This window comes from Myiozetetes cayanensis, unplaced genomic scaffold (genome assembly GCF_022539395.1).
Source record: "Myiozetetes cayanensis isolate MyiCay16 unplaced genomic scaffold, myiCay2020 scf5-8, whole genome shotgun sequence".
NCBI classification, from domain to species: domain Eukaryota; kingdom Metazoa; phylum Chordata; class Aves; order Passeriformes; family Tyrannidae; genus Myiozetetes; species Myiozetetes cayanensis.
In genome coordinates, this window is record NW_026087742.1 from 10,454,670 (window position 1) to 10,465,126 (window position 10,457).

Here is a 10,457-nt window from a genome sequence, read left to right on the forward strand (position 1 = left end):
TATTCCTCCCTTAGACTTTCAGCATTTGAAATATTTACTATAGTCACTGAGGGCATGTTTCACCTCACAGGAGATAAAATCTACTTCTCGTAAAAAAAATTCAGGTGTTCAGGCTTGCATTTCTGAAGAGCACTGAAACTTCCAGCATTTGAAATGCAAAAAGCAACATAACCCAAGAAAGAACCGTTAGCATGTTAGACTAATATTGTATTTCCCATAACTGCAACCGTGTTGCCACGGTGGTCACAGCTGGGAAGGTGTAGAAATCTTGGTGATGGGAAAGCTACATTCGCTCCTGTTTTGAATTTCTAAGGTTACTCAGTCATCCATTCTTTCTGATGCCTGAGAATTGACGACTTGAGCCAGTACCTCGTGTACTGGTATTCTGTGCCATTTGAGATGCCCTAAGGTAGGTGTCCAGCCTGGGACTGAACTGCCCCTCCATGAGACCCCCAGTCTTTGGCTGGATCTGCCAGCCTTGCAAGATGCTCCTGACACCTACACTGAACTGAACTGCAAACCCCAAACCCTCTTCCCCCAGCTGCACCACCTCACCTCCTGCTCCTCAAATGGAGCAACAGACACAAAGAGCTAAAATGTTGGTGCAATTCATGAGCTTCCTTCTTCAAAAGAAATTGTACACCCCACCACCTAGTCATAGCAATCTGCTGAACAAGCACCTAGTGTAGACCAATAAACGAAAGGAAACTGAGAGGTCAGTACAGGTCATTATTTTCACATACCTTTGAATAATGAGGGCATCACATGTCAGCCAGAGGAGAACAAAATGTCACATTCTCCAGCTAAAGGTCATCATCGGTCATAGGTCATGGAAGGGAGGCCAGGAAATAACCTATGAGGTTAGGATGAGTGCACAAAGAAAGGGCAACAAATGTCAATGAAAGCATGCAGCTGTTGTGAGATGAAACAACTGAGGCACCCTTTTGTGCTGACACAGACTTAAAAAATGTCTTTGCTGACATTTTTTTTTTTTAAGCTGGCACTTTTATAGGACATTGACATTAATGTACCCAACCCTGAATTAGCCTTTTCTGAAAGCAACAGTTTGGAAGTTAAGTGCAGCATTTTCCAAAGAATCATAAGCATGACATTTTTATTTCAAGTGATTGATGTTACAGTGGACTTCTAGCACCAAATTCGAGTTTCATTCTCAATCATTGCATCTGTGCAGTGTGATAGCAATCAGAAACAAATGGAGGTGGCAGCCTGCACTGCAGTAAGGTCTTCTGGAAATTCTTTTTGCCCTTACCAACAGTCAGATGTGTCATTTCATGTTTAATACATGGCATTGCATTTATCTGATTGTTTGTTTTAATCCATAGATTTCAAAAAAGGTTGATTTCAGGGTTGCCCCTGCAGTGATGACAAGCACTTGCAGGGCAATCATACAGGAAAATGATAATGAACAGTTTAGGAATGTGTGGAAATATGTCCAAACTGAGAGACAATTTCTGATGAGTGAGCGGCATACCTGACCCATCTGTCTTCTGCTTTCTCTTTTGCTGAACAGCAGCACAATACCATTTTCTCCTGTCACTGTGGGTATAAATGTGACAGTCTTCATGAAATAACATGATGCCAGGAATGCACATTAGATGAAGGACTGCTGCCTCTCCCATGCCCATCTTACTGGACAACACATGCAAAGAAAATGTCAAGAAAACCACCAAACCAGAAAAGCTTTGCACTGATGTCTTCAATGGGGCTGGGCAACTTTTGCAGGGTTAAGGCAATCAGAAATGGCTTAAGTCATGATGGAATGCTCATTGTGAAAGTATTGTATATTTACATTACAGGAGAGAGACAAGGATGGTAGATTGGGATACAGGATTGCTGCCTCTTATTTCAAACTCTTCCAGTTCGTTGTTATATGACATGAAACTGAGATTAACACCCTCTCTGTGCTTTGGTTTTGCTTCCTGATCAAAGAACATTGACATCTGGTATGGTCTGTTTGGAAATTCTCAGGTAATACTAACTTCTAAATTATTCCTGTTGCTGACTTGGCAGTTAATTTTTTTCAGAGGTGATACTTGAGTAGTTGGGTTTCCTTGTTCAATTTATGTTTAAAAAATTGGCTAAAAGTAAAACAAAAAAGCATTCAAACTCAAGGGTTCCAAGAGACAACTAATTTTCTTCTTTTTACTCATCACTGATTTCATGTTTCTAACCTGAATTCCAACCCTCACATCCATTTTTTTTTCTGATAAATTTCCAAAAACTGGGAATCTTTTTTGTTTGTTTGTAAGTTACTGAGTTTTTTTTAATGAGGGTGGCTTTAGTTTTGCAAGGATGCAAACACCTGCTCATATTTGCACACAGTTATAATTCCATGCACTCTCTTCAAAATCCTGACTGCCAATGCTTTTGTCTTGGTCTGTAACAGCAAATTTACAGGGATTTTTCCCTGTAAATTTCAGCAGAAGTAAAGCTCATAGTAATTACACATCTATGCAAATTGTAACATGGGGCACAGGCTGCATAACCATTTCACCAGGCTGTATTCTGACTGGGCTTATTTACAAGCTGTGTTTATTTTAATTATGTTTTCTACCTATTCACTCTTTCTTATTTTAGGTGTGTAATTGGCCACCTAAGAAACATGCCATCCTTTCAGCTGCCAGGTTGACTGAATTATAAGCAGAGAAAACACTTCTCAGGCAGGTTTGAATGAAGAGCATTAGAGTTTAGAATACACTTTCTCCAACATTCCTTTGAACAAAAGCCCCTCTGATTAATGTTAGCGGAGAAGAGGCTGAAACATGTTCGAATGTGGCTGAATTGGAGTTTCATAGTTTGCAAACACTCCCACAAAGCATTTACCCATTGCTCCTTGCATCTATGTGTAATTCTACTCTCAGTAAGCTCAAAGGTTCTAGGGTTTTTTTATTTTGAGTATGTGCAAAGCAGTATTCAACAAATCTCCTTTCCCATCACAGTTCTGTGTTTTGCCAACTCTGTTTAAATAGATCAGTTAAATTGCAGGCCAAATGAACTGGCTTTAGGGTGTCTGAACTTAATAGTCCATGAATCAGAGATTTAAATTTCTTTTATTACTTAAGACCAAAATATGTTAATTTTGGTTAGAAACGTTTTAGAAAAAATACTCTCCAAATCCCAGGAGTTCTTAATTCTTTCTCTCTTTTTCTTTGTCTTTTTTTTTTTTTTTTTAAATAGGCTTTGCCAAGCCTGAATTCTGATTCAGAAGAATCAATAAATAAGAAAGACTGTCTTTAAGTTGCAGAAAACTTCAATCAGTGTGCTGCTGTGACCCACTGAGCAACCAAAGGGCACTGGCCAATTCAGCCCCATTTCATTGTCATTACTGGTATTATGGTGACTCTGGGCAACACCCAAGGAAGGTGAGTCAGAACTCTACAATAAATATTGTAGATCGAATGCTGAAGAGTCTTTGCCCTTACAAGTACATTGTATAATACTAAATATATATACACAAGTGCTGAGTTAAAAAGAAGTCAGTGACTTTAACATGTCATATCTATATGGAGGTCATTGAACCTTCTTTGAAGAGTCATTTTTTTTCTAATGCCATCTGCTTTTCTCATGATTTTTGCCCCCCTCAACCCATATAAAATGGATGTGTATTCAATCTTGAACCAAGCATGCTTGCAATGATTGAGAAATGTCTAAGGTCAGAGCTTACAAAAAATTCATAAGGGAAGCAGCAGGCAAAAAAGAGAGGTTTTCTTTAAAGAGAGTTCAGGAGCCTCTGTATGAATTGAGCATGACATATTCATGTTACTGACTTCATTTATTTAATGTGGCTCCAAATAATTGATACCAGTACAGTGATAAAAGTACAGAGACTTCACTGCCAGAATTGTGATAATGAAGAGCCTCCCTGCTGATTTCATTCATGGGGCTGTTAGTCTGCTGGGAAGGACTTCTGATGAAAACTGGGCTACAGCAAATGCCATAAAATAATCAAAGGCACAAAGCCCTTTACCTGAGGGGAGCTTGATGAGGGAGTGATCCAGGGCAGCAGGGGGGGAAAGAGGGAAAATTGCATTAGCTGACAAACCAGGCACAGCTTTTAAGAAAATCTGATCCAAATTGAGAAGACTATATTATATACAGAAATCTGTCACATCTTTGGAATAGGTTCCAATTATGTGGCCCAAACAGCTAGCTAGTTAACTGGTATATCAACAGTGCTTCTTACCTTGCTGAATGCAGTTTAAACTTAGTTTAGCCTCATTTACCAGCCATTTGTTCTCTCTGCCTTAGACTGTGAGCTCTCAAAAGGGGTGGCTCTTTATTTTATGCTTAGCACAATGGGCTCCCTGTTTGAGCCATAGAAAGCAATCCTGGAGGCTCAAGGCAGCCATACAAGTGTTAAAACACAGCTGATGTCAAGAATCCTAGAGAGGGACTGAATATTAATATTAGTCTAAAATCCTTTCTAAGGAAAAACCTCATTTGTGAACTCCGCTCATTTGTTTCACTTCAAGTAAGTGTGTCAGTGGTTGATTAAAATTCATACATGTGCAGCACAGTTACTGGATAAATGTTGAGTTATTGTTTACATATCAGAGTGCATTAAAGGCAGGAGCCTGGATGTGGAAAACTCTGTCAGGAGGAAAGGACCATGGTATGAGTCACTGCCGGGACAGACTCACCAAACAATCCACAATGTCCCTATGTAAACTCTACTAGTCATTAATGCTCTGTTACAATACAATAAAATAAATAAAATAAAATGCCTCTCACAGCCCATGTTTACCAAGCTTCAGCTTCCAGTGACTGCATGCCTTGATGTTTCTTTTTTTCCTACTAGATAAAAGAGCTTTGCTATCAGAAATCTCATCCTTGTGTGGGTGATCGTGAATTATGATCAAATTGCCTAAATTCTCCTTGCTGTGCCTTCTCTTCATTACGTCTGTGTTACTTAGCTGCCTTTACGTCTTCAAATGCAAAATCTGGGTCACAGAACTTTGTGTCCTTCTTCCAGTCTTGAAGTTACTATGCAGCATTTAAGGATAACTCCATCCCATATCTTCAGCTACTCTTCCAAAACTGCTACATCAGCAGCTCTAGTAAAAACTTGCCATGAATAACGCCTTATTAATCTTAAGAGAAAACGCACTTCAGGTGAGTTCACAGCTCCTCCTGCCAATAGGTTGTTAGGATGTGCCTGTAGAAGGCAAAGTCACAGCTGTAGTGTACAGTTATGGGTGACACACACTGAAGTGGATGCAGAATTAGAAAAGGCATTCTGTTCCAGGAGTTCAACTTGATTATCAGGTGCTTTCTTTAAACTGGACAGACGTACAATTGCTGAATAGCACTATATCTGTTCTTGCAACAGAGTCTGGAAATGGTGTGAACAGGAGTAGCCCCTGGGATGAAAAAGATGGAGCTGTTGCAAATGTGGCTCTGAAATGCCATTTGCAAGCGTTCTTTGGGAAGAGGGTGCAGAGAGAGCTGTTCCCAGCGCTGAATACGGCAAAATGACAGTACGGGACATCAGTGCAGCAAACATGGAGGCACCTTCCCATGGCTGAGTGAGAACAAAAACATCAACACAAACAGGCAACAGTGAACACCATGTGCCAAACAAAGACTGCCACCAACACTGCGCCGGCTGCTTTTCTGTAGACAGAGATTTCTAATACAGAGGGACAAAATTTGGGCAATAAAGGCACAGTGTGATGTGCATGTAGTGATACCTTTGCCCTCATCTATGTTCTTTAAAAGGAAGACATGTAGACACTTCTTCCCACTAACTAAATTTTCTAACACCTGGGCCTTGCCCAGAGTACAAGATTTATATTGCTGAGTAAAAGAGGGCCAGGGAGCAGCTAAACACAGGCCTCAGGCTGGTGCCCGAGGGACAGTTTGGATTCTCTTTGGGAGGTAGCTCACCTCGGTGACCTTGGCTAACAGATGGCAAGGACCACACTGCATCGAGTCTGAGTTCTTCCACCCTACACAGTCCTCTGCTGCATCTTTACACACTCACATACAACCACGCAGTGGCACTCAAAGCACCCTCCCAGCCCCAGGATAAAGACAGCAGTTGGGTAGTCTGTGGCACTGCTTCTCATGCTTTGAATCGGTGTCCCCAGTCCCAGTCAGCCCTAGGCACGAGAGGCACCCACAGGGCACAAGACAGAGGACCAAGCACTGGGAAGTGATGGAACAGCCAGTCTGCTGTGGCGGGCCAGCAGCCCTAACAAGTTCAGGAGCGAGCCAGTCAGTGCTGCTCAACCTTTTGTGCCAGGTTCTGTCCCCTAGCTCTCCTTTCCTTGGGTGTGCAGAAGCATCCAAACTGTTCGAAGGCCAAGCTCAAAAGTCTGTGGTTATTCAGCAGGAAGGTCTGTGTTAAATGAGTGCATCTGGGGTTAGGCACTCACCTCATAGCAACAGTATTTTTAAACAGAACTTAGTGATCATGTTATGACAGCTATACCTGTTCCTAATCCATCCAGGAGAACAGTAATGGTTAATTTACAGTGATGTCGTCTGAAAGCTTTCATTAAAGATGTTTTTCCTTGGAAAATCCAATTATGGCAATTTGAATAGACAATAAAAACTGATGTTATTTGAATAAATAATAGTAATAATAATAGAATGATAGCAGTAACAATTGAAAAGTGAAAGAACACCACAGCAAAACAATGCCTTGTTTTCGACATATTATGCACACAATGTTTTGTTTTATTAAAACAAAATAAAAATCTGGCATTTGAAATAGAAAACAAAAGGATCCAAGGAAGGACCCAAATGTCAACATATTTGGATTTAAACATTTTGGGGAAAGTAATTATTTTCAGAACTTAATTTTGCACACTGTTTGGATTATATTTTTAGGGTTGTCCCCACTTAATTTAATGTGAATATTTAATATGATCTTTTATATGTCAAAATTTTTCAATCCTGACAGTTTTAATGGAATGGAACATCCATTTGACAATTGACTTTAATTTGTACGGTTTTGAATTGTTGTATCAGCTTTTGGCTTCTCGTTCATAATGTCACTTAGTGGTGGCACTCTTCGTTCTTGAAAGAACAACTATTACAAATACACAATACTTTTAAAACACCAAAGGGTAGGTGAGCACTGTCTGTGTTCCTTTGCAGAAACCATCTGCAGAAATAGGGCAGAGGGAAGAAACAAAACACCAACTAGAAGGCAAGCTCCTGTCCATTTGTGCTTGCTCTGCTCACTCCTTGAGCAGCATCAGGCGACAGAAGTCAGCCTCGAGGAAATCACTGTTGGGATCAGGCTGGCGAACATCAAGCCAGCACCACAGAGATTAAGAGCCTGTCACAATTTCATCTTGAAAATGACTAAGTCAGGACTTGGAGTGATTGCTCTGAAAAGCAGAGGTTCAGCTAAAACTAGCTCCAGTTGCCAGTAATGTATTGATTTAGTATGCCAGCTATCGCATCGATTATCTTCTGTCTGATTCAGCCCTCTGATTTCTCTCTACTGGAAGTACAGAAAAGCTTCCCCCGTGAAAAATATTTCTGCATCCTCCCACCAAATAAGCCCCCTACAAATTTAAGGAATGTTTCACCATAATCAGAGCCAGTTCAAACAACCAGAGCTTAATGTTTCTGAAATAAGGTTTCCAGCAAGGGTTGTACATATTAATAGGGTCAATTGAGGGCACACCTGCAAATGCAAGGGTATTGACTACAGGCAAGTTAACCTCTCTGGGCATGATCTAACCCGTCTAATCCACTGCCCTTTTCCCCCTTAGTAATAAGGCAGCTGGACTCCTAAAGGAATTTTTTTTAATTTCTTTTACATTATGGACATTTATCTCCTGATGTTACTGTATGTTAGATTTGCTAAACATGAGTGTAGTAGTTAGATCATTTTTAAAAGCTAATTGTATTTCTTGTGCTAATGAATTATTCATAGTATAATCATATAAATCCACTCTCCACATTGATGTTTTATTTTGCATACTAATCTGAACATTTTGCATTTTCCAGGTTTTGATCTACAGATGATCTTTGATACTGACCTATTCATGAGTATAGGGTTTATGTTGCCCTCAGTGTTTTGGTTTTGGTGGGTTTTTTTAATGCAGCCAAATAGTGAATACATTTCATTAATAAATGAGACAGGCTTTGTCTCTTGACTTCTTCTCTAGCAAACCCTCTGGCTGTTATTTATCAAGGGCCTTCAAGAGATTTACTAAGCTTGGCCAGTGTAGGTATCTCTGCAGGTGATACATGATATCTGTGTACCTGGTTTTCACACCCTAAGTTTTACTCAGGTTTTTCTACTAATTTAATGCATCTAGAAGTCACGGGAAAGTAATAGGAAGGGAAGGATGACACACCGATGTAAAGAACAGTTATATAATGCTAGAGGCAGACTGAACATCATCATACAATTTGAGGCAATGCATATAATCATTATGTCCAATATCTGGTCCCTCCAGAGCTAGAAATACTTTATGTTTTCAAGGTTATCATCAGCTTCAATCAATACAATGGCTAAAAATTCAAATGGTGAACATTCTCAGTTGTTTAATTACAATTTTTTAGGATTCAGTACTGTGTGAGAGTAAGTCAAAGCTGTGTTGAAGGAGATGATTCTGTAGAAATTTGACAAGTAAGCCTGTTTTTGCAGCAGTTTTGTTACTTGCAAACCTTAGTCACAACAAGTTTTGTCCATGAGGATTCCTACTGGAACTACTTAATATTATCAAACTGATGGTTAAAAGAGACTATGGAAATTACTCTGCAGATTATACACTTGCATCATGATCTCACACCTTGTTGAAAGAGGAGTATTTCTCCGTAATATGGGGATAAGGTTTTTTAAATAAGAAAAATTAATCTTAAAGAATAGTGAGGCCATAATCCAACAAGGCCTTACTGAAATAAGGAGCTTCCCTAACAGCAAATTTGCTGTCAGCCTAAGTAGCTGAGATCTATATTGTCAGTGAGGTGGAGAAATAGAAGGTAAGCTTTCCCTTAAGCAGCCTGTGAAATTGTGACCTGGTATTGTTGATAGGAGGCTGTTCCTGGCTTCTGAAATGAAATTTGACTCTGTATAGGATAAGAGCTTTGCTTCTTATGAAAGCATAATTAGCGCAGAAGGGACAAATTTTTAGGGAAATTGAACAATTTGACAGGCTTTCAGCCTGGTCATTTAAGATCTGACCATTCTCATTTTCAGCAATGAAGTCTCTCACCCCTCAGAAACATCTGTAAAGACTGTGCAGAGGTAGAAAATCACTGCTATAGAGCTGGCTAGGTGAACAGTATCTGATGCAACTCCTGCTAACATGCACAGATTTTATGATCATGCCTATAACCAGGGGGTTGAGGGGAAATGTTAATTAATCTGAAGGAAAAAAATATTGCCAGAGGCCAGCTGCTGTCTGAATTGATAGAGTAGCTCCAGCACTGTAATTTGCAAACTGTAGAGCCGGCAAGACTACTCTTCGCAATTTTATCTCCCAGACGCCTCAGGAGTGCTTTGACTGCAATCAGGGAAAAGTTCAATTCCAATAATAACTTTCCTGGTTAAGAGGCTGGTCAGAATAAGGGTCTGCCTGCAATGTGGTTGCAAACTGGACTGGGACATAGGCTTTGTCTCAGCAACGCTATGAACTGTGTGCTATTGTTAGCAAATATCCTATGAACTCATATCAGGGTTTGGAATTCAGTCCCAAACCCATACCCAGAAATAACAGGCGTTAAGGAGAAGAGAGGGGATGCAGTAATGATGACAAGGCTGCACCCCACCTTTTGTCATGCAAAGGTCTGTTTTGCTTAAAGAACCTCCTCTGCAGAAAGTGATGTCTGAGAAGAAAAGAGTCTAGCTTGGCCCTCGGGTCCCTCAGGAGTACTGCTGAAGAAAAATATCTCGTCAGTGAAGTCTGTCACCATCCAGGCTGTAAATATAGATGTTTGATTATAGAGGGTTGAGTATTTTCTTTCAGCAAAGGCTTAATTTTTAATTCCTAAACTTTTTATGCTTAATTCTGCCCTTTGAGCAGTTGTGTCGTGCACGGCACTAAACAATTCACTCACTATTTTAATAATATGGTCTCTCTAATCACTGAAACAAATGAACCGAAGTAACTCTTGATTTAACTTTGATCCTTATCTTTCAGCTTGCTTAAACTTCCTAATCCTATGCCTTTCCAGGATCTAGAGCTCTATGCCTAAAGGAACTACAATTCATAGACCTATCTGGATCAGAGAAGCTTATCTCCTTAACATAATACCTGCCATATTGGTAAACCTAAAGTTATATATACTTAGATAAGTGTACATTTCATAAACAAATTTTAAAACATTTGAAAATTAACCAGATAATGTATTTTTCTGATGATATATTACCTAATCTTATATGCTGAACTTTTGGAAAGAGCTAAATACTTGGTAATTAGTCTAATAACTAATCTAATATCACATCATTATTATAATATGTGACAAGA

At 39.7% G+C, this 10,457-nt stretch overlaps 1 long non-coding RNA gene across 1 annotated transcript; it reads left to right on the forward strand.

Moving 5' to 3' along the window:
- The first annotated feature begins 3,214 nt into the window (after positions 1–3,214).
- LOC126649546 (uncharacterized) lies at positions 3,215–10,223 on the forward strand. Its single transcript, XR_007631069.1, has 3 exons — positions 3,215–3,383; positions 4,994–5,133; positions 10,131–10,223. It is a non-coding gene; the product is annotated as an uncharacterized LOC126649546 (long non-coding RNA).
- The last annotated feature ends 234 nt before the right edge of the window (positions 10,224–10,457 follow it).